A 22,548-nucleotide genomic window follows, 5' to 3' on the forward strand; every position below is an offset into this window, starting at 1 on the left:
GCACAGAAACAGGCCCTTCGGCCCATCGTGTCTGTGCCGGCCATCAAGCACCTAACTATTCTAATCCCATTTTCCATCACATGGCCCGTAGCCTTGTATGCTATAGCATTTCAAGGGCTCATCTAAATACTTCTTAAATGTTGTGAGGGTTCCTGCCTCTACCACCCATTCAGGCAGTGTGTTCCAGATTCCAATCACCCTCTGGATGAAAAACATTTTCCTCAAATTCCCTCTAAACCTCCTGCCCCTTACCTTAAATCTATGCTCCCTGGTTATTGACCCCTCCGCTAAGGGAAAAAGTTTCTTCCTATCTAATCTATCAATGCCCCTCATAATTTTGTATACCTCAATCATGTCCCCCTTCAGCATTCTCTGCTCTAAGGAAAACAACCCTAGCCTTTTCAGTCTCTCTTCATAGCTGATACGCTCCAACCCAGGCAACATCCTGGTGAATCTCCTCTGCACCCTCTCCAGTGCAAACACATCCTTCCTATAGTGTGGCGCCCATAACTGTACACAGTACTCCAGCTGTGGCCTAACTAGCGTTTTATACAGCTCCATCATAACCTCCCTATCTTATATTCTGTACCTTGGCTAATAAAGGCAAGTATCCCATATGCCTTCCTAAACACCTTATCTACCTGTGCTGCTGCCTTCAGTGATCTATGGACAAGTACACCAAGGTCCCTCTGACCCTCTGTACTTCGGAGTGTCCTACCATCCATTGTATATTCTGTTACTGTTACTGGAAGGGGAAATGACTTAATCTGTGTCTCCTGGTCCTTGTACCATTATTTAATGGGAACTGTTTCTCCTTGTCGAACTTACCTAAACCTGTCATAATCTTGTACACTTCTATAAAATGTCCCTTCAATCTCCTTTGTCCTAAGAAAACGTTCACGAGAATGGTTCCAGGGATGAGGAATTTCAGTTGTGAAGATAGATTGGCGAAGTTGGGACTGTTTTCCTTGAAGAGAAGGCTGAGAGGTGATTTGATAGAGGTATTCAAAATCATGACAGAGTAGATGAAGAGAAATTAGTTTAGAGATACAGCACTGAAACAGGCCCTCCGGCCCACCGAGTCTGTGCCGACCATCAACCAACCATTTATACTAATCCTACACGAATCCCATATTCCAATAACATCCCCACCGGTCCCTATATATTTCCCTACTACCTACCTATACTAGGGGCAATTGATAATGGCCAATTAACCTACCAACCTGCAAGTCTTTGGCATGTGGGAGGAAACCGGAGCACCCGGAGTTAACCCACGCAGACACAGGGAGAACTTGCAAACTCCGCACAGGCAGTACCCAGAATCGAACCCTGGTCCCTGGAGCTGTGAGGCTGCAGTGCTAACCACTGCGCCACTGTGCCGCCCGATTTGTTCCCACTCTGTGAAAGGATCGAGAACGAGAGGGCACAGATTTAAAGTAATTGGTAAGAGAAGCAAAAGTGACATGAGGAAAAACTTTTTCACGCAGCGAGTGGTTCAGGTCTGGAATGTGCTGCCTGAGAACGTGGTTTATACAAACTGGGTGGTTTTATTTTAATAAAAAAAGTCAACAGATGAAACTCTCCGCCGAACAATTGATTGTTAGCTGAAGAGAAAAAAAATGTTCAGGGCTCCGGGGAAAAGGCAGGAGAGCGGGGCTGGGTGAGTTGCTCTTGCAGAGAGCCGGCAGGTACACGGTGGGCCGAATAGCCTCCTTCTGTGCTGAGACCATTCTCTGATTCCACTACTGGCATCAATAAAATGCCCAGCAAAAAAAAACCCCCGCGCACGCGCTCTGCTTTGACCGGTTGCCGGCTTTGCGCACGCTCGGTACGCCATCTGCCAGATCACGTGCGGCATGTGAAACGTCATCACGCATACGTACGTTCCCACGTGAGTGCAAAGCCTCCCGGTGTAAACGGCCATGGAGAGCGGACTCGTGGAGCGAAAATCTTTCCTTGAGGATCGGGTCTCAAGATGGTCTGCTCTTTCAATGTGGCACCAAATATGCGGTCGTAATATGGTGCTTTCTGTACAAAAGTTTTTTTTTCAAAATTGGGTAAATGTCCCTTCACGGAGAGAACGACACCTCCCAGAACGCAAGGCGGCAGACAGCAGCTCCCAGCATGCAGCGGCGTCTGCGCAAGCGCTTTGCTCTGTCGGCGGCGCCGCACTACAACTCCCAGCATGCAGATATGTGTGCGCAGGCGTGTTGGTGTTTTTTGTCTGAGGCCCCTCCCCCTCCCCCTCCCCCTCCCCCTCCCCCTCCCCCTCCCCCTCCCCCTCCCCCCCTCTTGCTGGAGTGGGCGGGTCGGTTGGTCTGATTGCTGGAAGTCAGTGGCAGGGCGGAGTGTGCCAGTCCCGCCACGAACGCGTAAACACGGCCTCGGCAACCGCAGCAGCTGGTTACTCCTTCCCCTTTAAGAGGTATTTTCAGCCGGCAGAGAGATAAAAAAAAAAACCCCAGAACCTTGCGGGCGGAGGTTTGCTGTCGGAGCGGCCCCGGCCGGGCCTCGGAGTTGCTGAGTGAGGTAAGGCCGTCAACTGTGTGACCACCCGGCTTCCCCCCCCCCACCTACCCAACATAGCCACTGAGGTAAAGGGGCGGCTGGCTGCAGCCCTCCCTCCATCCCCCTGGCCAGGAGCCTGAGTCACTAGGCCTCTGGGGCTAAGGTGGTCCATACAGTGGGTGGTGAGGCTGGGTGTGAAGTGACTGTGGTTGGTTTGTATTGATTCGGGGTAATGATGGGGGCATGGTGATAGCAGCAGACACGGGGGGCTGTGGAGCCAGCACATTAACCTGTCTCTTTACACCAGTGTGCTCCAGTACAACCACAAGGCAGAATCCCGGGGGTGCCTGATAGAATTATACAGCAGCACAGTGCAGAAGGAGGCCATTCAGCCCATCGAGCCAGCTGGCCTTTACAAGACCATTATTCAGTTAGTCCCGCTCCCCTGCTCTTTCCCCTTAATTCTCTGGATACGGGAAAGGTGCCAGTGGATTGGAAAAAGGCTAATATATTCAAAAAGGGAGGGAGGCAGAAAGTAGGAAACTATAGACCAGTTAGTTTAAGATCTGTAGTTGGGAAATTGTTAGAATCCATTATGAAGAAAGTAATAACAGGACATTTAGAAAGTCAAAACACAATCCATCAGAGTCAGCACGGTTTTCTGAAGGGTAAATCATGTTTGACTAATTTTCTAGAGTTCTTCGAAGCTGTAACAAGCAAAGTGGATAATGGGGATCCTGTAGATGTAGTTTATCTGGACTTCCAGAAGGCTTGGATTAGCTTGGATAGAGGATTGGTTAACCAACAGAAAATAGAGAGTCGGGATAAATGGGTCTTTTTCTGGTTAGCAAGATGTAACTAGTGGGGTGCTGCAGGGTTTGATCCTCGGGACCCCAACTATTTCCATTATAAATGACTTGGATGCAGGGATAGAAGGTACTGTAGCCAAATCTGCAGATGACACTAAAATAGGTGGGACAGTAAGTTGCAATAAAGAAATAAGAAATCTACAAATGGATAGATTAGATAAATGGGCCAAAATTTGGCAGATGGATTTTAACGTGGATAAGTCCATTTTGGTCGGAAGAATAGAAAGACAAATTATTGTCTAAATGGAGAGAAACTTCAGAGTGCTTCGGTGCAGAGGGATCTGGGTGTCTTTATGCATGAATCGCAGAAAACTAGTTTGCAGGTACAGCAGGTGACAAGGAAGGCAAATGGAATTTTGGCTTTTATTGCCATAAGAATAAGAGTATAAAAGTAGGGAAGTGTTGCTGCAACTGTACAAGGCATTAGTGAAACCGCACCTGGAGTATTACGTACAGTTTTGGTCCCCTTACTTTAGAAAGGATGTAGTTGCATTGGAGGCAGTTCAGAGCAGATTCACGAGATTGATTCCAGAGATGGGGGGGCTTGTCTCATGAAGAGAGATTGAGCAGTTTAGGTCTTTACTCTCTGGAGTTTAAAAGAATGAGAGGAGATCTAATTGAGGTATATAAGATGATTAAAGGGATTGACAAAGTAGACATAGAGAGGATGTTTCCTCTTGTGGGACAATCTAGAACGAGAGGTCATAGTTTTAGGATAAGGGGTAGCAGATTTAAAACAGAGATGAGGAGAAGTTACTTCTCTCAAAGGGTTGTGAATCTGTGGAATTCACTACCCCAGAGTGTGGTGGATACCGGGACATTGGGTAAACTTAAGGAGGAGATAGACAGATTTTTAATTAGAAATGGGTTGAAGGGTTATGGAGACTCGGCAGCAAAGTTTAGTTGAGGCCAAGATGACATCAACCATGATCGTATTGAATCGCAGACCAGGCTAAAGGCTGAATTGCCTACTCCTGCTCCTAGTTCTTATGTAACCCTGCAATTTTTTTCTCCCTGAAGTATTTATCCAATTCCTGTTTGAAGGCCACTATTGATTCTACCTCCACCACCCTATCAGGTAGTGCATTCCAAATCTTAATCTCTTGTTGTGTAATAAGGTTTTTCCTCATGTCGTCTCTGTTTTTGCTGATTGTCTTAAATGGGTATCCTTTCGGGATTGATCATTGGAGAGTTTCTCTTTAAATCATAGAAAGTGTAAGGCACAGAAAGAGGCCACTTGGCCAGCTGAAAAACGTTCCACCTATACTAATCCCACCTTCTAGCATTTGGTCTGTAGCCCTGCAGATTATGGCACTTGAGGTGCATATCCAGACTCCTTTTGAATGAGTTGAGGGTTTGTGCCTCAACTACCCTTTCAGGTAGTGAGTTCCAGACCATCACCACCTCTGGGTGAAGAAGTATTTCCTCAACTTGACTTACTCTGTCTAAACCCTTCATGATTTTGAACACCTCGAACCAAATCTCCTCTTGGCCTCCTCTGCTGCAAGGAGAACAACTGCTTCAGTCTGTCCACATCACTGTAATCCCACATCCTCCCAGGAACTATTTTCATAAATCTCTTCTGTACCCTCCATAAAGTCTCCACATCCTTCCTAAAGTGTGGTACCCAGAATTTGACACATACTCCAGCTATTGTTTTATATTGGTTTGGCATAACTTCCTTTCTTTTCGCCAGAGTGCAGCGGAGGTTCACCAGACTGATTCCTGGGATGGCAGGATTCTCCTATGAGGAGAGATTGAGGAGACTGGTCCTGGATTCTCTAGTGTTTAGGTGATCTCATTGAACATACTAATTTCTTACAGGGCTTGACAGGGTTGATGCAGGAAGGATGTTTCCCCTGGCTGTGGGATGATCTAGAACCAGGGGACACAGTCTCAGAATAAGGAGCAGGCCATTTAGGTCTGAGATGAGGAGGAATTTCTTTGCTCGGAGGGTGGTGAATCTTTGGAATTCTCTACCTCAGAGGGTGGCAAAGGCTCAGTCATTGAGTATGTTCAAGACAGAAATGGATAGATTTCTAGATATTAAAGATATCAAGGGATATGGGGATAGTGCAAGAAAATGGTGTTGAGGTAGATCAGCCATGATCTAGTTGAAGGCAGAGCAGGCTCGAGGGGCTGAACAGCCTACTCCTCCTATTTCCTATGTTTTTGTAATCTGTGCTTCTATTTATAAAGCCCAAATCCCCAAAGCTTTATTAACTGCTTTGTTAACCTGTCCTGCCACCTGCAATGATTTGTGCATAAACACCCCCCAGGTCCCTCTCCTTGCGTCCATTTAAAATTGTACCATTTAGCTTGAATGGTGTCTCATTATTCCTCCCAAAATTTATCATATCTCATGTTTCTGCATTAAATTTCATCTGCATGTGTCTACCCATTCGACCAGCCTGTCTGTCCTTTTAGGAACAGGAGGAGACCATTCAGCCCCTCGAGCCTGTTCCGCCATTCAATGAGATCATGGCTGATCTGTGACCTAACTCCATATACCCACCTTTACCCCATATCCCTTAATACCTTTGGTTAACAAAAATCTATCAATTTCAGATTTAAAATAAATGACAATTGATGCTGGATCAATTGTTTGTGGAAGAGAGTTCCAAACTTCTACCATCCTTTGTGTGTAGAAGTGTTTCCTAATTTCACTCTTGAAAGGTCTGGCTGTAATTTTTAGACTATGCCCCTGGTCCAGCACTCCCCAACCAGTGGAAATAGTTTCTCTCTACTCTATCTGTTCCCATTAATACCTTGAAAACTTTGACCAAATCACCCCTTAACTTTCTAAATTCCAGCGAATAAAATCCTTGTTTGTGAAATCTCAATTTAACCCTTGGAATCCAGGTATCATTCTGATAAATCTACACTGCACTTCCTCCAAGGCCAGTATATCCTTCCTAAGGTGTAGTGCCCAGAACTGTTCGCAATACTGCAGGTCTAAGCAGGGCTTTGTATAGCTGAAGATAGACTTCTACCCCCATGTATTCTAATCCTCTAGATATATAGGCCATCGACTCAATGTCAAAACTACCCTGCCCTCATCAACTTACCTTATCAAAAAACTCAAGTTACTCAAACATTATTTGCCTTTAACAAATCCTTGCTGGCCTTCCTTTATAAGTCCGTGCTTGTCAGTTTTAGTTTAGTTTAGAGATACAGCACTGAAACAGGCCCTTCGGCCCACCGAGTCTGTGCCTACCATCAACCATTTATACTAATCCTACACTAATCCCATATTCCTACCACATCCCCACCTGTCCCTATATTTCCCTACCACCTACCTATACTAGGGGCAATTGCTAATGGCCAATTAACCTATCAACCTGCAAGTCTTTGGCATGTGGGAGGAAACCCACGCAGACACAGGGAGAACTTTCAAACTCCACATAGGCAGTACCCAGAATTGAACCCCGGTCGCTGGAGCTGTGAGGCTGCGGTGCTAACCACTGTGCCGCCCCAAGGTTTTCACCTGGATTGTTTTTTCTGAAAGCTTTGGCTTTAAACTGGCCTGTAGGTTTCAAGTTTATCCCCCTCCTTTTTTGTTGGAGCGCAATATTTACAATCCTCCAGTTCTCTGACAGTAGCCTTTATCTGAGGAGGATTGGAAGATCTCTAATTCTTACCCTCACAATCTATCTACTTGAAGTAAAGCCAGCCTTTCTAGTGCCACCTCTTCATTTTTATCTCATCGAGTATCCCGGCAACCTCCTTATTTACCATAGCTTTGGCAAAGTCCTCTTTCGTGGTAAAGACTGATGCAAAGTACTCATGCCTTCTGCCTCAACCAATAAATCTCCATTTTGGTCCCGAATCAGCCCAGTTGCTCCTTTGAATGGTGTTACATTAATATGCCTATAGAAGACCTTTGGCACAAAACATAAAAAAGGATCCAATCATTTCTCATACTGTCTCTGGTCCTCTAATCTCCTTTTTCCTCTACATTTCTTATTCAACCTGATCTTGTATTATCAACGGACATCTGTCATGCACCCTGTCTTTCTGCTTCATCTTGCTGTCTAACTCTGTTGTCGTCCAGGGAGCTCTGGCTTTGGTTGCCCTCCCTTTTTCCCTTGTTGGAATGGACCTTGACTGTACCCGAACCATCTCTTTAAAGGCCGCCCATTGCTCCATCACATTTCTGCCCGTTAGTCTGTGACTTCAATTTACCTAAACCAGTTCCCCACTCAATTCTCTGAAATTAGCCCTCCTGCAGCTAAGTATTTTTGTTCCAGAATGCTTCTTGTCCTTCTCCATACCTAATCAAAACCATGTGATACCATGATCACTGTTCCCAAGATGCTTCCCCCACTGATGATCTCCACTCGATTCACTTCATTCCCCAGGGTTAGGGCCAGCAATGCCTCCTTCCTCGTTGGGTTGGAAACGTACTTATGAGGAAAGTTCTCCTAAACACTTCAGAAAATTCCTCCCCCTCTAAGCCCTTAATATAATCAGTGCCTCATTCAGGATTGGGTGGTTAATAGGGGGCTGAGCGACTGAGTCCGGCTGTCTGACGGGGATGGGGCACAGGGACCGAGTCTGGTTGTGCCTGGCGGGGGTGGGCAGGGGTACTGAGTCTGGCTGTGCCTGGCGAGGGTGGGGCATGGGGACCAAAGCCTCTACTGTCTCTGCTGCCACTTCTTTTAAGAGCCAAGGATGCAGTCCATCTGGTCCTGGGGACTTGTCAGCCTTTAATTCTAATAGTTTTCTCAGCACCTTTTCCCTGGTGATGGTGATTGTTTTAAGTTCCTCCCTCCCTTTCACCTCTTGATTTTCAAGTATCTTTGGCAAGTTTTCTAAGTCTTCTACAGTGAAAACAGACACAAAATACCTGTTCAACACCTCTGCCATTTCCATTATCAATTCCCCAAACACTCTCGGACCAACACTTGCTTTCATTACTCTTTTCCTATTTAAATACTTGTAGAAACTCTTAGCATCTGTTTTTATATTACTAGCTAGTTTTCTCTCATACTCTACTTTCTCCCTCTATTTTTTTTTGTCATTCTTCGCTGGTTCTTAAAATCTGCCCAATCTTCTGACCTACCACTAATCTTTGTAGATTTGTAGTGTTTCTTTAAATTTGATACTATCCTTAACTTCTTTAGCCATGGGTGATGGGTACTTGAGGGAAATAAACTTGCAGGGCTACGGGACTGAGCTGGGGAATGAGACTGACTGGATTATTCTGCAGAGAGCCAGCCTGGACTCAGTGGGCCGAATGGCCGCATCCTGTGCCATAATGATTATGACTCTAATATTCCAATCTACTTTCCAAACAATGTTTCTCTGTGATCAGGAGCATCCATCCAAACATGTGTTGAGTGTTTCCATTCTAAATTCCTATGTTGACACAATAGAACTTGTGTGTGTAAAGTTTGAGCTGTAATTAATTGCACTCTGTTCACACTGGGGACAATGCAGTGGTAGCACTAGCAGTATTAAAACCATCTGAATTTAGAAGGGTCATTTCTGTTGCTTCATCAATGACCTTCCTTCCATCATAAGGTCAGAAATGGGAATGTTCGCTGATGATTGCACAATGTTCAGTATCATTCACAACTCCTCAGATACTAAAGCATGCAGCAGGACCTGGGCAACATTTAGGCTTAGGCTGATAAATGGCAATTAACTTCTGTGCTGCACAAGTGTCGGGCAATGATGATTTGCAACAAGAGAGAATCTAACCATCTTCCCTTGATGTTTAATGGCATTATGATCACTGAATCCCCCACTATCGACATCTTAGAACTACCATTGACCAAACACTGAACTGGACCAGTCATATAAATACTGTGGTTACAAGAGCAGGTCAGAGACTGGGAATTCTGTGGCGAGTAACTCACCTCCTGACTCCCCAAAGCCTGTTCTCCATCTACAAGGCACAAGTCAGGAGTGTGATAGAATACTCTCCACTTGCCTGGATGGGTGCAGCTCCAACAACACTCAAGAAGCTCGACACCATCCAGGACAAAGCAGCCTGCTTGATCAACACCCCATCCATCACCTTCAATATTCACTCCCTCCACCACTAAGGCACAGTGGCAGCAGTGTGTACCATTTACAAGATGTCCTGCAGCAACTTGCCACACCTCCTTCAGCAGCACCTTCCAAACCTGCGACCTCTACCACCTAGAAGGACAAGGGCAGCAAGTACATGGGAAGACCACCACCTGCAAGTTCCCCTCCAAGCCACACACCATCCTGACTTGGAACTATATTGCCGTTCCTTCACTGTCACTGGGTCAAAATCCTGGAACTCCCTTCCTAACAGCACTGTGGGTATACCTACCCCACATAGACTGCAGTGGTTCAAGAAGGCAGCTCACCACCACCTTCTCGAGGGAAATTAGAGATGGTCACTTTGCCAGCGACGCTCACATCCCTTGAAATAATTTTATTTTAAATTCTGTTAAATGTGGATATAAGATTGTAGAGTGGAAAGTGGGACTGTGATTTTTAAAATGTGGTGCAAGTTAAGTTTGACTATCTGGTCCTAATATCCCCACATGATAAACATGCTCGATTTGCTGTGTGCTATGTACAGGAGATCAATTGCACAGAAATATACCATTCAGCTCAACTGGTCTATGCCAGTGTTTCTCCTCCCACCCCTGCTTCATCCCACTTTATCAATATATCCTTCTGTTCCTTTCATCTCAACCACTCGTTGTGGTAGTGAGTTCCACTCTGGATAAAGAAGTTTCTCCTGAATTCCCGATTGGATTTATTAGTGACTATCTTATATTCATGGCCCCTAGTTCTGTTGGCCCCCACAATGGAGATATCTTCTCGATGTTTGCCCCCAAACCCTTCCATAACTTTAAAAGACCTCTATCAGGTCACACCTCAGCCTTCTGTTTTGTGGAGAAAGCAGCTCCAGTCTGTTCAGTTTTCCTGATTGTTGTATCCTCTCAGTTCTGTTATCACCTTCGTAAATCTTTTTTGCACTTTCTCTATTGCCTCTATATTCTTATATGGAGAGCAGGACTGCACAGATCTACAAGTGTAGGCTAACTATTTGTTTTCTCCAGTTACTAAGAGGAAGGGATTTCTAAATGTTTTTCTGATCTCTAAAGGCTAACTAATCAAACTGCAACTCTTTTAGCACAAGTTATTAGCACTAGTGTGTTTGTTACGTTCTGAGACAGTCAGAGTTATGAGTCGATCACTCTACTGTTCGGTCAAGCAGCCCAAGTTGGATATCCCACAGTGTACTGCTCTGGTCCAAAGCCGACGTTTTTGTAAGTGAAAGAAAAAGTAAAATACTGCAGGGGCTGGAAATCTAAAATAAAAACAGGAACCAATCAGCTGGTCAGGCAGTATCTGTGGAAAGAAGAAGGTAACATTAACATGTCGTGTGTGAGAGGTCATCAACGTGAACCTCTGGCACATTCTCTCTTTCTCTCTGTCTGTCTCTTTCAGAATTTAGTAAATATTGAGCACATTAGCAGGCGACTCTGAATTGTTGCAATCCTAGTTTGAGTAAACCCAGGGCTGCTAACTGAGTATCTCTTGCTGTCGTCTTTTTTGCTGCTGAAATTTTTTTTCTAAAGTGTGGAGCAGGGATTCATAAAATTACCTGAGAATTGCATGTTTGTCTTTGGCTGCTCTAGTGAAATGTTACATAATTGTGGGAATCTGAGTGGAGTTGTCAGTCAGGTTGAGTGTATTGAAGATTTATTCTATCATTTATCTGGTCCTGCTCAGGCAGGACTGGATGACCACAGTCCAAACTCCCTTTGCCTGAGGGATTTTTTCCCCCTTTATCATGCTTTGGGACATGTGGCTCAGACAGTTAATGTAGTGTTCACCTGGCTGGAATTCAGGCCTGATAAAGTATTGCTGCCGTCCTTGGGACTGGGTGCTAATGGAGAGTGCGTGTTGAGTGTTTTGCAGTTTTATCAGACTTGGATCTGGTCAGGTATTTTGATTGTTTGCGATGGTGTGTTTGTTGTACCTGTAATGTACAAGTGTTTGTTGGCATTCCTGTGGTAAGACAAATGTTCTACAGAAGAGCAAACAGATCTAATCAAGTGTTGCATTCGCAAATTGAACATCGGGAAGGATGAGTTAACCATTTAAAGCATTGTATTACATCTTCAAGACTTTCTCCAAGCAATTCACAACTAACTTTAAAATTGCAATCAGTTTATTAAAATTTACTGTTAGTTTGTGCTTCATTGCTTTATAGATCAACCAGTGTTAACGTGTGTTTGTATCCATGCGCCACTCTAGTTTCAATATATGTCTGTACGCTGCAACTGCTTAACCTGATCATAGGCATATTCTGAAATTGGAATTGATGTGCAGCTGATCATAGTTCTACTGTGTTCTGTGAAATGGCAGGTGCCAATATATTCTATAACTCTTAGGAATTATGTTACACCATGGGAGATAGAAAAAGAACGCTGCCCTGTCAGAGGGGCAGTAAAGGGTGGGGGAGGGTGTGCCACCCTGTCGGAGCGGCAGTAATGGGTGGGAGAGGGTGTGCCACCCTGTCGGAGGGGCAGTAAAGGGTGGGAGAGGGTGTGCCACCCTGTCGGAGGGGCAGTAAAGGGTGGGAGAGGGTGTGCTGCCCTGTTGGAGGGGCAGTAATAGGTGGGGGATGGAGCGTCGCCCTGTCGGAGGGGCCAGACAGCGGTGGGGAGTGGGGGGGGGGGGGGGTTGGGGGAGGTGCCGCCCTGTCGGAACTGCCATCTTTTGGCTGAGATGTTAAACTGATTCCCTGTCTGCCCCCCTCAGGTGGCTGTAAAAGATCATGTGCCGCTATTCAAGAAAGGACAGGTTCTCCCCGGTGTCCTGACCAATATTTATCCCTCAACCAACATCATTAAAACAGATTATCTGGTCACTTTTGCATTGCTGTTTGTGGGAGTTGGCTGCCAACGCTTCCTATATTGTAACAAGTGCCTGCATCTCGAAGTCCCTCATTGGGACATCCTGAAAAATGCTTTAGAAAAGCAACTCCTTTTTGCTACTTTCAGATATCTTTGATCTAATGGGTCAGTTTCCACGCAGTTTGAACTCTTAGCTGTGGTGTGGCTTTCATGTCATTTGAAGCTGCTTTGACATAACCCATACATTTTGATAGGGGACTTGGAGCACCACTCACTTTCTCTTCAATTTGAAGATTCGTTTGGCACCTTCCGGAATCTACCGGTGTTTGTGATCCGTGATGAACTAACTCAACATTTCCCATTTCTTCCATTGCTTCCAAATGCCTAGTCACTCAGGACAGAAGAGTTCAAGGATAAAAATAAAAGGACAAGAGCCGACCTTTGACACCATGTATCCACAGTGAGCTTTGAAGGACACTGTAGGCTATGTTTAAAGTAAAAGCTGATGAATGTCAGTCGATAACCTCGATGCTGCTCCGTTCTCTTTTGGACAGAACAAGTCGTTGCTTGCTGTATGTGCTGGAAATAGCACAGCTTGTGTGGAACACAAGAAACCCAGCAGCTATTTTCAGTATTAGTGAGTGTAGTGCCAAGTGTTGGGAGCGACTGAATATATCGTGGACACCGTACAGGGTAGGGGTCAGTACTGGGGATTCAATTCCCACTGGTGCTTCCACATTCCGGGAGGAAAGATTTCTGAAATTCTAACTTGCAGCCTCGGACAATAGAGTGAGTAACTGACTGTGATTTTACAAAATGCCTCTTTGCTGGGAGTGATGGCACCTGTCACCTGCTGGTCAGAGGTTTGGGGGTCATTCAGGACTGGTTGCGAGTTGATAATTGGCTAGTGTCATCTAATAACCACTGTAAGAATAGTACTGCTTAACTCTCCGTCTTTCCCTGCTGAATACCTTGCTTAATTTCTGTGTCTAGTCAAAAGTGATATGTAAAGCTTGGAGAAATTGAAACATGATTTCTCTTTTCTGTGAGAAAATTGGTGCAGGCTGAAGGAATTCGGTAACTGCCCAGCCTGGTGATGCAACCAACAGTGATTTTGGCTGATGCAGGTTTTACAGACTCTCAAAGTGTTAATTAGAGCCCCATTCCAGAGACTTAAGCACATAATAAGACTTGCAGATTGATAGGTAAATTGGCCATTATAAATTGCCCCTAGTTTAGGTCGGTGGAAGGGGAATTGAGGGAAGGTGGGGATGTGGTAGGAATATGGGATTAATGTAGGATTAGTATAAATGGGTGGTTGATGGTCGGCACAGACTCGGTGGGCCGAAGGGCCTGTTTCAGTGCTGTATCTATGAATAAATAATATAGGCTGACACTGCTGTGCAGTCCCGGCGCATTGTGGTTGGAAAGATGGTCCCGGCGCCGTGCAGTCGGAGGGGCGATCCCAGCGGGGCTGCTGCACCATTTGAGGGGCAAACCTTCAGGGTAAGACCTAAAACATCCCACAACACTTCAAAGAAGAGCAGAGCGATTCTCCCCGGTATCCTTACACGCCTTCATCCAATGCGATCAGGAATAGACTAACCATTATTCCTCTCGGTTGCTGTCTGTGGGACCTTGCTTGCCCTGTCTATCCACTTTGGTGGATTTGCTTCAAAAAGACATTCATTGGCTGAGTGGTAATTCGGTACATTCTACAGGAGTAAAGAGGCAAGTGCATTTTCCCTTTTTTTTTTAAAAGGATGTGTTCTCAAATCCTGGGAGTAAATTAAAAAGCTGTGCTGTACTCGAAGGTACTCTGATTGTCTGGGAGCTATCATCTGGCACACTTAAGTGTTAAATGGGTCTACAGTTAAATTACACTTATACCAATGTTGTTGTAGCCCATGTCTCTCCCCTATCTGTAACTTGTTCTCCTTGACTATAAGCGTGGCCATGGGACAAGGTGTTGCATCTCTGACCCTGATCACACTAAATAACATCCCACTGGAAGTGGTTCGCAAATTCTGCCACCTTGGGTCCACAGCGACAGACAATCTGTCCCTTGATGCAGAGCTCGATACACACATAGGGAAAGCAGCTACCACCCTTGGCTGACCTCCGAAATGCACATGGGATGACACCAAGCTGACCCTTATTTATTTAACGAATGCAAATCCCCAGAGCCAAGCGATAGCCTTCTCATTTGCTAAATTTAATGTGATTAGTTTGCCACTTTGTCTACTCCTCGGTATGTGCAGTATTGTTTGTGTGTCTCTCCACAAATGCATAAGGGGTTTGTACTGAGGCCCCAGCGGTGGAGGTTGGCTGCGCAGGGGCCCTGGCTTGTCCTGAACCTGTTTAGCAAGGACCACTCTCGCTGTGATAGTTCAAAGCCTGCCATTCGACAGATGGGGTTTGTCACAAGGAACTTGTTAGTGACTTCCTGTGTTTTCCCATTACTTGATCCAAAGGATGTCTGCTGGTAGATCTTGCTCCGGAAAGTTACTCCATATCTGGCACTGAGATGGAAGGCGGGCAGTAGGTGGATTGACCATGTCATTATGGAGTGGTAGGTGAGGTGCAGCATGGATGGTTTCAACCCGTTTGTGGGTTTTTTTTGTCAGTAGGCAGATGAGTGGGGGAGTGATGTTTGCGAGGACAGAAGCCAGGGGAGAGGTGTTGAGCAGAGGGTTCTAGTTGTAATGCGCATTGTTGCATTCAGTTTAGTATCAACAAGATGTGTGTGAGATGACCTATATCAGACAGGTGCCCAGTACTCTGCTGCTGAGTGTAATAGGGCAAGTGCTGAGGTCTGGAGTGTTATGGCAGCAGTGCCCCACGTAGATCCAGCAAGTTTGGTTAATAGGTTGTTTCTGGGTTTGACCTTTTGCTGCTGTTTTCTTCACATGCTCCCAGGAGGACCAAGTCCTATCCAGAGTCACTCCCAAGTATGTTGGGTTGTATCATGCTTTAGTCTCTGACCATCCATGTAGATACGCAACTTTTTAGCACTGGCATTGTGGGGCTGGAATAAACTGGATATGGTTTTAGAGGGATTCACTGTGAGACATCATGTCCTGCAATAGTCCATCAACTGTGTAACGTCTTGGTTAAGGATCTGGTCCAGGGTGCAGAAGGATGGAGCTTGGGTGGCACAACAAATGTCATCAGAATAGATGAGTTGTGAGATGTGGTTGTTGGCATGTCATTTGTATATATGTTGAACAGCGTTGGGGCTAGCACTGAGCCCTGTGATAGTTTGTTGGCTAGTCTTCTCCATGCACTTCTCCCTTGTCCAAGTTGGACTCTAAATCATCTGTGAAGGAATGTTTCAGCACCTGTCCTGACCCAGGTTGGAAGCACTCTGGACTGCTTTAGGAACAGGCCAATGTGCCATACTGTATCATAGGCAGCTGTGATATCCAGTCGCACTCTGCTTATCTTCAGGTTCTTTTGGAAGCCATTTTCGATGTAGGTGGGGCAATGGATTAGCGTTCATGCTACGCCTCCCCATCAGTATCCAGGCATGCCAGGAGCAAATGATCCTACCAGCAGACGGAATTCCGAGAAAATTAAAGGAATCCCAGTCAGCCCAGAACCACCAGTCTCAACATTGAGCAACCCTCTGGCTTTATGGAAATGGGGCGTGCTCTCTGAATCTTACAACTTAATGTTGAGGACCTATCGGCTGCCAAGCGAAACCTCATTGGATGTCTTGCCACCCAACCCTCCAACATCATTTGCCTACAAGAGACCCATATTGGAACTGAGGAAGTAGGTCGCTATTGCATCAAAGGCTGCTCCCCTCATGCTAAACACGGCTGTGCCACATCAGTCCGATCCGACGTTGCCGATGCAGCCGTCCTGTCATCAACCACGTTTTGTGACACCGTTTGGGTTAGCAGTTTCCATATTGCAAACGTACAAGCCTCCAAGTGCCAGCTGGGAACAGCTGACCCTTAGGACCAAGCTGATGGTTTATAAGGTCTGTTTTCTGAGCACCTTGCTGTATGGCTGTGAAATATGGGCAACTTACAGCTACCAGGAAAAGAAGCTCAATTTCCATCTTGGCTGTATGTAGTGCATTGAGTATATCCTGGCAGGACAAAATCACAAATGTGACAGTCCTCTCAAAGGCAGAGATCCCAAGTGTGGTAGCACTGATCAAACAGAGGCAGCTTCGGTGGATCGGACACGTCCACAGGATGGAAGACAGTCGCGTACCCAAAGACCTTCTGTATGGTGAGGTAGCCGGGGCCAGATGACCACTGGGATGTCCAAAGCTCCGCTTCAAGGATGCTTGAAAGTGTGACATGAAGGCTCTAAATGTTGACTGTCGCACCTGGGAGTCACTAGCTGGCGAAAGAGGGAAATGGCGACGCATCCAGTGGACTGGTGTGTACTGCCACGATGACCAGTTGCTACAGCAGCTTGGCAACAGGTGCCAGTGTCAAAAATAACAACACACAGCACCACTTGGCAACTTTACATGTGGCACTTGTGGCAGAACCTGCCTGTCAAGAATTGGCCTTCACAGCCATCACCAAAGGTGCACCAAGAGAAGGCACCCCACCAAAATGGAATGTTTGCTGCATGTCCATCTTTCATAGATGGAAGGTTGCCAACAATATACCAATGTTATGAGCCATGTTTTAAATCCATTTATTATCTCCAGATGTTTAAAACTCAATGCCAGCAAGCACACAAGTCCTGGTCTCTCCTCCCACACCTACTTTTAGTGTGGGTAATGAGCTGTGAATATTTGTTTATAAAAGCACAGATCTGCATTGTAGAAGTTGCAGGCCGCAGTCTGGTTTAATTCCCTTATGGGAGCTGTTGGCACAACAGAAGTATGGACCTTGCTTCAGAGGATTAATCTTCAACTCCTCCAAAGCTCTGCTGCCTGTATCTTAACATGCACTAAGTCCCATTCACCCATCACCCCTGTGCTTGTTGATCTACATTGGCAATGCCTTTAATATTAAAATTCTCATCCTTGTTTTCAAATCCCTTCAAAGCCTCTCCCCTCCCTATCTCTGTAATTTCCTCCAGCCCCACAACCCTCCTGAGATATCTGCATTCCTCCAACTCTGGCCTCCGGTATCCCCAATTTCCTTTGCTGCACCATTGGTGGTTATGCTTCCAGTTCTTTGGGACCTAAGCTCTGGAATTCTCTCCCCCTCTTTCTCTTGCGTGTTCCCCCTTTGAGATGCTCCTTAAAATCTATCTTTTTGGCCATTTGGTCATATTCCCTAATATATGGCAGAGTGTCAAATTTTCTTTGATAATGCTGCTGTGAAGCACCTTGGGATGTTTTACTGCATTACATTGACTCCAATTAGTACATTCCTTGGGCTGTGACGCTCCGAGAGATACTGTGACCTCCATCCACCTCTTCCCCCTATTTCTCTTGCCTCCTGCCAGTGTCCCAAATGAGGCCGCTTGCAGGCTGAAGATCAACAAAGCTCATAGGTTGGGCTCCATGTGTTCCGGGTGGGTTATAGCAGCTTATAGAACCCAGAGGGATCAGGGCTTCTGGTGCCCACCTGTGTGTGATGGTCAGATCCTGTACTACATACTGTCAGCCGTACTGCACGTGTGCTAAAATTGTCTCAACCAGTAGTAGAGACCCAATAATGGTGCTGTCGCTGGCAGTTCTGTGTCTCTGTTCCCTGCCCAAACCCCCTACCGACCCCCAGTCCTAGGAGCCCCTATGAGGGGAAGCATTCTCTCAGCATCTCCCATGTCAAGCCCCCTCGGAATCTTGTGTGTTTCAATGAGATCGCCTCTCCTTCCAAACTCCAATGAGTATAAGACAAGCCTTTCATCCCAGTAATCAACCTAATGAACCTTCTCTGAGCTGCCTCCTTAGATAAGGAGACCAAAACTGTATGTAGTACTCTAACTGTGATCTCACCAATACCTTACTACAGTTGTAGTAAGACTTCCCTACTTTTATACTCCATCCTCCTTGTAATAAATGCCAACATTCCATTTGCCTTCCTAATTACTTGCTGTACCTACATGCTAACTTTTTGTGTTTCTTGTACATGGGCACCTAGATCCCTCTGCACTGCAGCATTCTGTAGTCTCTATTTAAATCTACTTTTCTATTCTTCTCACCAATGTGGGCAACCTCACATTTTCCCACATTATACTCCATCTGCCAAGTTTTTGCCCACTCATTTAATCTATTTATATCCCTTTTCAGACACTGTCCTCACCACTTGCTTTCCCATGTATCTTCGTATTGTCAGCAAATTTGGCTACAATACACCCAGTTCCTTCAGCCAAGCCATTAATATAGATTGTAAATAGCTGAGGCCCTAGCACTGATCCCTGTGACACTCCACCAGTTAAGATTGCCAACCTGGAAATGACCCATTTATCCCAACTCTTTCCTGTTAGCTAGCCAATTCTCTATCCATGCTAAGACGTTTACCCCCAATACCATTAGCTCTTCTCTTGTATAGTACCTTTTATGTGGCATCTTATCAAATGCCTTTTGGAAATCCACATTACACCACATCTATCGCTTTCCCTTTCTCCACCTAGCTCGGTACATCCTCAAAGAACTGTAATAAATTTGTCAAACGCTATTTCCCTTTCATAAATCCATAATGACACTGCCTGATAGTACATGTAGAAAATTATAATACAGTCACTACATGCTTAATAATGGATTCTAGCATTTTCCCAGTGACAGATATTAGGTTAATTAGCCTATAGTTTCCTGCTTTCTGTCTCCTTACTTGAATAGGGGCGTTACACTTGCAGTTTTCCACTCCGCTGGAACCCTACCAGAATCTAGGGAATTTTGGAAGATCTCAACCAATGTGCGTGTGCGCGGTTGTGTGTGTCTGTGTGGGGGGTTTTAGTGTGTATATACACATGTCTGAGTGCCTGTCTGTGGTGACTCGTATTTCAGGGAAACGAGTGACTGGAATGATATACAAAGAACAAAGAACAGTACAGCACAGGAACAGGCCATTTGGCCCTCCAAGCCTGCGCCGATCTTGATGCCTGCCTAAACTAAAACCTTATGCACTTCTGGGGCCCATATCCCTCTATTCCCATCCTATTCATGTATTTGTCAAGATGCCTCTTAAGCGTCATTATCGTACCTGCTTCCACCACCTCCCCTGGCAGCAAGTTCCAGGCACTCACCACCATCTGTGTAAAGAACTTGCCTCGCACATCCCCTCTAAACTTTGCCCCTCTCACCTTAAACCTATGTCCCCTAGTAACTGACTGTTCCACCCTGGGAAAAAGCTTCTGACTATCCACTCTGTCCATGCCGCTCATAACTTTGTAAACCTCTATCATGTCGCCCCTCCACCTCCGTCGTTCCAGTGAAAGCAGTCCGAGTTTATCCAACCTCTCCTCATAGCTAATGCCCTCCAGACCAGGCAACATCCTGGTAAACCACCTGTGTACCCTCTCCAAAGCCTCCACATCCTTCTGGTAGTGTGGCGACCAGAATTGCACGCAATAGTCTAAGTGTGGCCTAACTAAGTTCTGTACAGCTGCAGCATGACTTGCCAATTTTTATACTCTCTGCCCCGACCGATGAAGGCAAGCATGCCGTATGCCTTCTTGACTACCTTATCCACCTGCGTTGCCACTTTCGGTGACCTGTGGACCTGTACGCCCAGATCTCTCTGCCTGTCAATACTCCTAAGGGTTCTGCCATTTACTGTATACTTCCCACCTGCATTAGTCCTTCCAAAATGCATTACCTCACATTTGTCCGAATTAAACTCCATCTGCCATTTCTCCGCCCAAGTCTCCAACCGATCCATACCCTGCTGTATCCTCTGACAATCCTCATCACTATCCGCAACTCCACCAACCTTTGTGTCATCTGCAAACTTACTAATCAGACCAGCTACATTTTCCTCGAAATCATTTATATATACTACAAAGAGCAAAGGTCCCAGCACTGATCCCTGCGGAACACCACTAGTCACATCCCTCCATTCAGAAAAGCACCCTTCCACTGCTACCCTCTGTCTTCTATGACCGAGCCAGTTCTGGATCCATCCAGCTCACCTCTGATCCCGTGTGACTTCAGCTTTTGTACCAGTCTGCCATGAGGGACCTTATCAAAGGCTTTGCTGAAGTCAAAGAACAAAGAAAATTACAGCACAGGAACAGGCCCTTCGGCCCTCCAAGCCTGCGCCGATCCAGATCCTCTACCTAAACATGTCGCCTATTTTCTAAGGGTCTATATCTCTTTGCTTCCTGCCCATTCATGTATCTGTCTAGATACATCTTAAAAGACGCTATTGTGTTCGCATCTGCCACCTCCGCTGGCAACGCGTTCCAGGCACCCACCACCCTCTGCGTAAAGAACTTTCCACGCATATCCCCCCCCTAAACTTTTCCCCTCTCACTTTGAACTCGTGACCCCTAGTATTTGAATCCCCCACTCTGGGAAAAAGCTTCTTGCTATCCACCCTGTCTATACCTCTCATGATTTTGTACACCTCAATCAGGACCCCCCCTCAACCTCCATCTTTCTAATGAAAATAATCCTAATCTACTCAACCTCTCTTCATAGCTAGCGCCCTCCATACCAGGCAACATCCTGGTGAACCTCCTCTGCACCCTCTCCAAAGCATCTTCATCCTTTTGGTAATGTGGCGACCAGAACTGCACGCAGTATTCCAAATGTGGCCGAACCAAAGTCCTATATAACTGTAACATGACCTGCCAACTCTTGTACTCAATACCTCGTCCGATGAAGGAAAGCATGCCGTATGCCTTCTTGACCACTCTATTGACCTGCGTTGCCACCTTCAGGGAACAATGGTCCTGAACACCCAAATCTCTCTGTACATCAATTTTCCCCAGGACTTTTCCATTTACTGTATAGTTCACTCTTGAATTGGATCTTCCAAAATGCATCACCTCGCATTTACCCTGCGTCCATATAGATAACATCCACTGCCCTTCCTTTATCTATCATCTTCGTCACTTCCTCAAAAAACTCAATCAAATTAGTGAGACACGACCTCCCCTTAACAAAACCATGCTGCCTCTCGCTAATAAGTTGGTTTGTTTCCAAATGGGAGTAAATCCTGTCCCGAAGAATCCTCTCTAATAATTTTCCTACCACTGACGTAAGGCTCACCGGCCTATAATTTCCTGGATTATCCTTGCTACCCTTCTTAAACAAAGGAACAACATTGGCTATTCTGCAGTCCTCTGGGACCTCACCTGTAGCCAATGAGGATGCAAAGATTTCTGTCAAGGCCCCAGTAGGGCGGCGCAGTGGTTAGCACTGCAGCCTCACCGCTCCAGGGTCCCGGGTTCAATTCTGGGTACTGCCTGTGCAGAGTTTGCAAGTTCTCCCTGTGACCACGTGGGTTTTCACCGGGTGCTCCGGTTTCCTCCCACCACCAAAGACTTGCAGGTTGATAGGTAAATTGGCCATTGTAAATTGCCCCTAGTGTAGGTAGGTAGGGAACATGGGATTACTGTAGGGTTAGTATAAATGGGTGGTTATTGGTCAGCACAGACTCGGGCTGAAGGGCCTGTTTCAGTGCTGTATCTCTAAATTAAAAATAAAATAAAAATTTCTTCCCTTTCCTCCCTTAGTATTCTGGGGTAGATCCCATCAGGCCCTGGGGACTTATCTACCTTAATGCTTTGCAAGACACCCAACACTGAGACTATCTACACTCCCTTCTCTAGGCTCATCATCCACCAAGTCCTTCTCTTTGGTGAATACTGATGCAAAGTACTCATTTAGTATCTCGCCCATTTTCTCTGGCTCCACACATAGATTCCCTTTTCTGTCCTTGAGTGGGCCAACCCTTTCCCTAGTTACCTTCTTGCTCTTTATATGCGTATAAAAAGCCTTGGGATTATCCTTAATCCTGTTTGCCAATGACTTTTCATGACCCCTTTTAGCCCTCCTGACTCCTTGCTTAAGTTCCTTCCTACTGTCTTTATATTCCTCAAGGGATTCGTCCGTTCCTAGCCTTCCAGCCCTTACGAATGCTTCCTTTTTCTTTTTGACGAGGCTCACAATATCCCGCGTTATCCAAGGTTCCCGAAACTTGCCAAACTTATCCTTCTTCCTCACAGGAACATGCCGGTCCTGGATTCTAATCAAATGACATTTGAAAGACTCCCACATGTCAGATGTTGATTTACCCTCAAACATCCGCCCTCAATCTAAATTCTTCAGTTCCTGCCTAATATTGTTATAATTAGCCTTCCCCCAATTTAGCACCTTCACCCGAGGACTACTCTTATCCTTATCCACAAATACCTTAAAACTTATAGAATTATGGTTACTG

At 45.8% G+C, this 22,548-nt stretch overlaps 1 protein-coding gene across 3 annotated transcripts in view; it reads left to right on the forward strand.

Moving 5' to 3' along the window:
- Nucleotides 1–2,311: 2,311 nt before the first annotated feature.
- The window catches only part of klhdc3 (kelch domain containing 3), a 317,322-nt gene continuing 297,085 nt past the window's right edge, over nucleotides 2,312–22,548 (forward strand). Inside the window, exons 1-2 of one of the 3 annotated variants that reach the window (XM_068028321.1) lie at nucleotides 2,312–2,529; nucleotides 5,074–5,169. The gene's annotated coding sequence lies outside the window, so the exon portion shown is untranslated. Of the gene's footprint in view, nucleotides 2,530–4,436; nucleotides 4,456–5,073; nucleotides 5,170–22,548 lie in introns of those variants that run through there. The other 2 variants (XM_068028320.1, XM_068028322.1) reach the window with 2 other exon arrangements.

Source organism: Heterodontus francisci, chromosome 3 (assembly GCF_036365525.1).
Source record: "Heterodontus francisci isolate sHetFra1 chromosome 3, sHetFra1.hap1, whole genome shotgun sequence".
NCBI classification, from domain to species: domain Eukaryota; kingdom Metazoa; phylum Chordata; class Chondrichthyes; order Heterodontiformes; family Heterodontidae; genus Heterodontus; species Heterodontus francisci.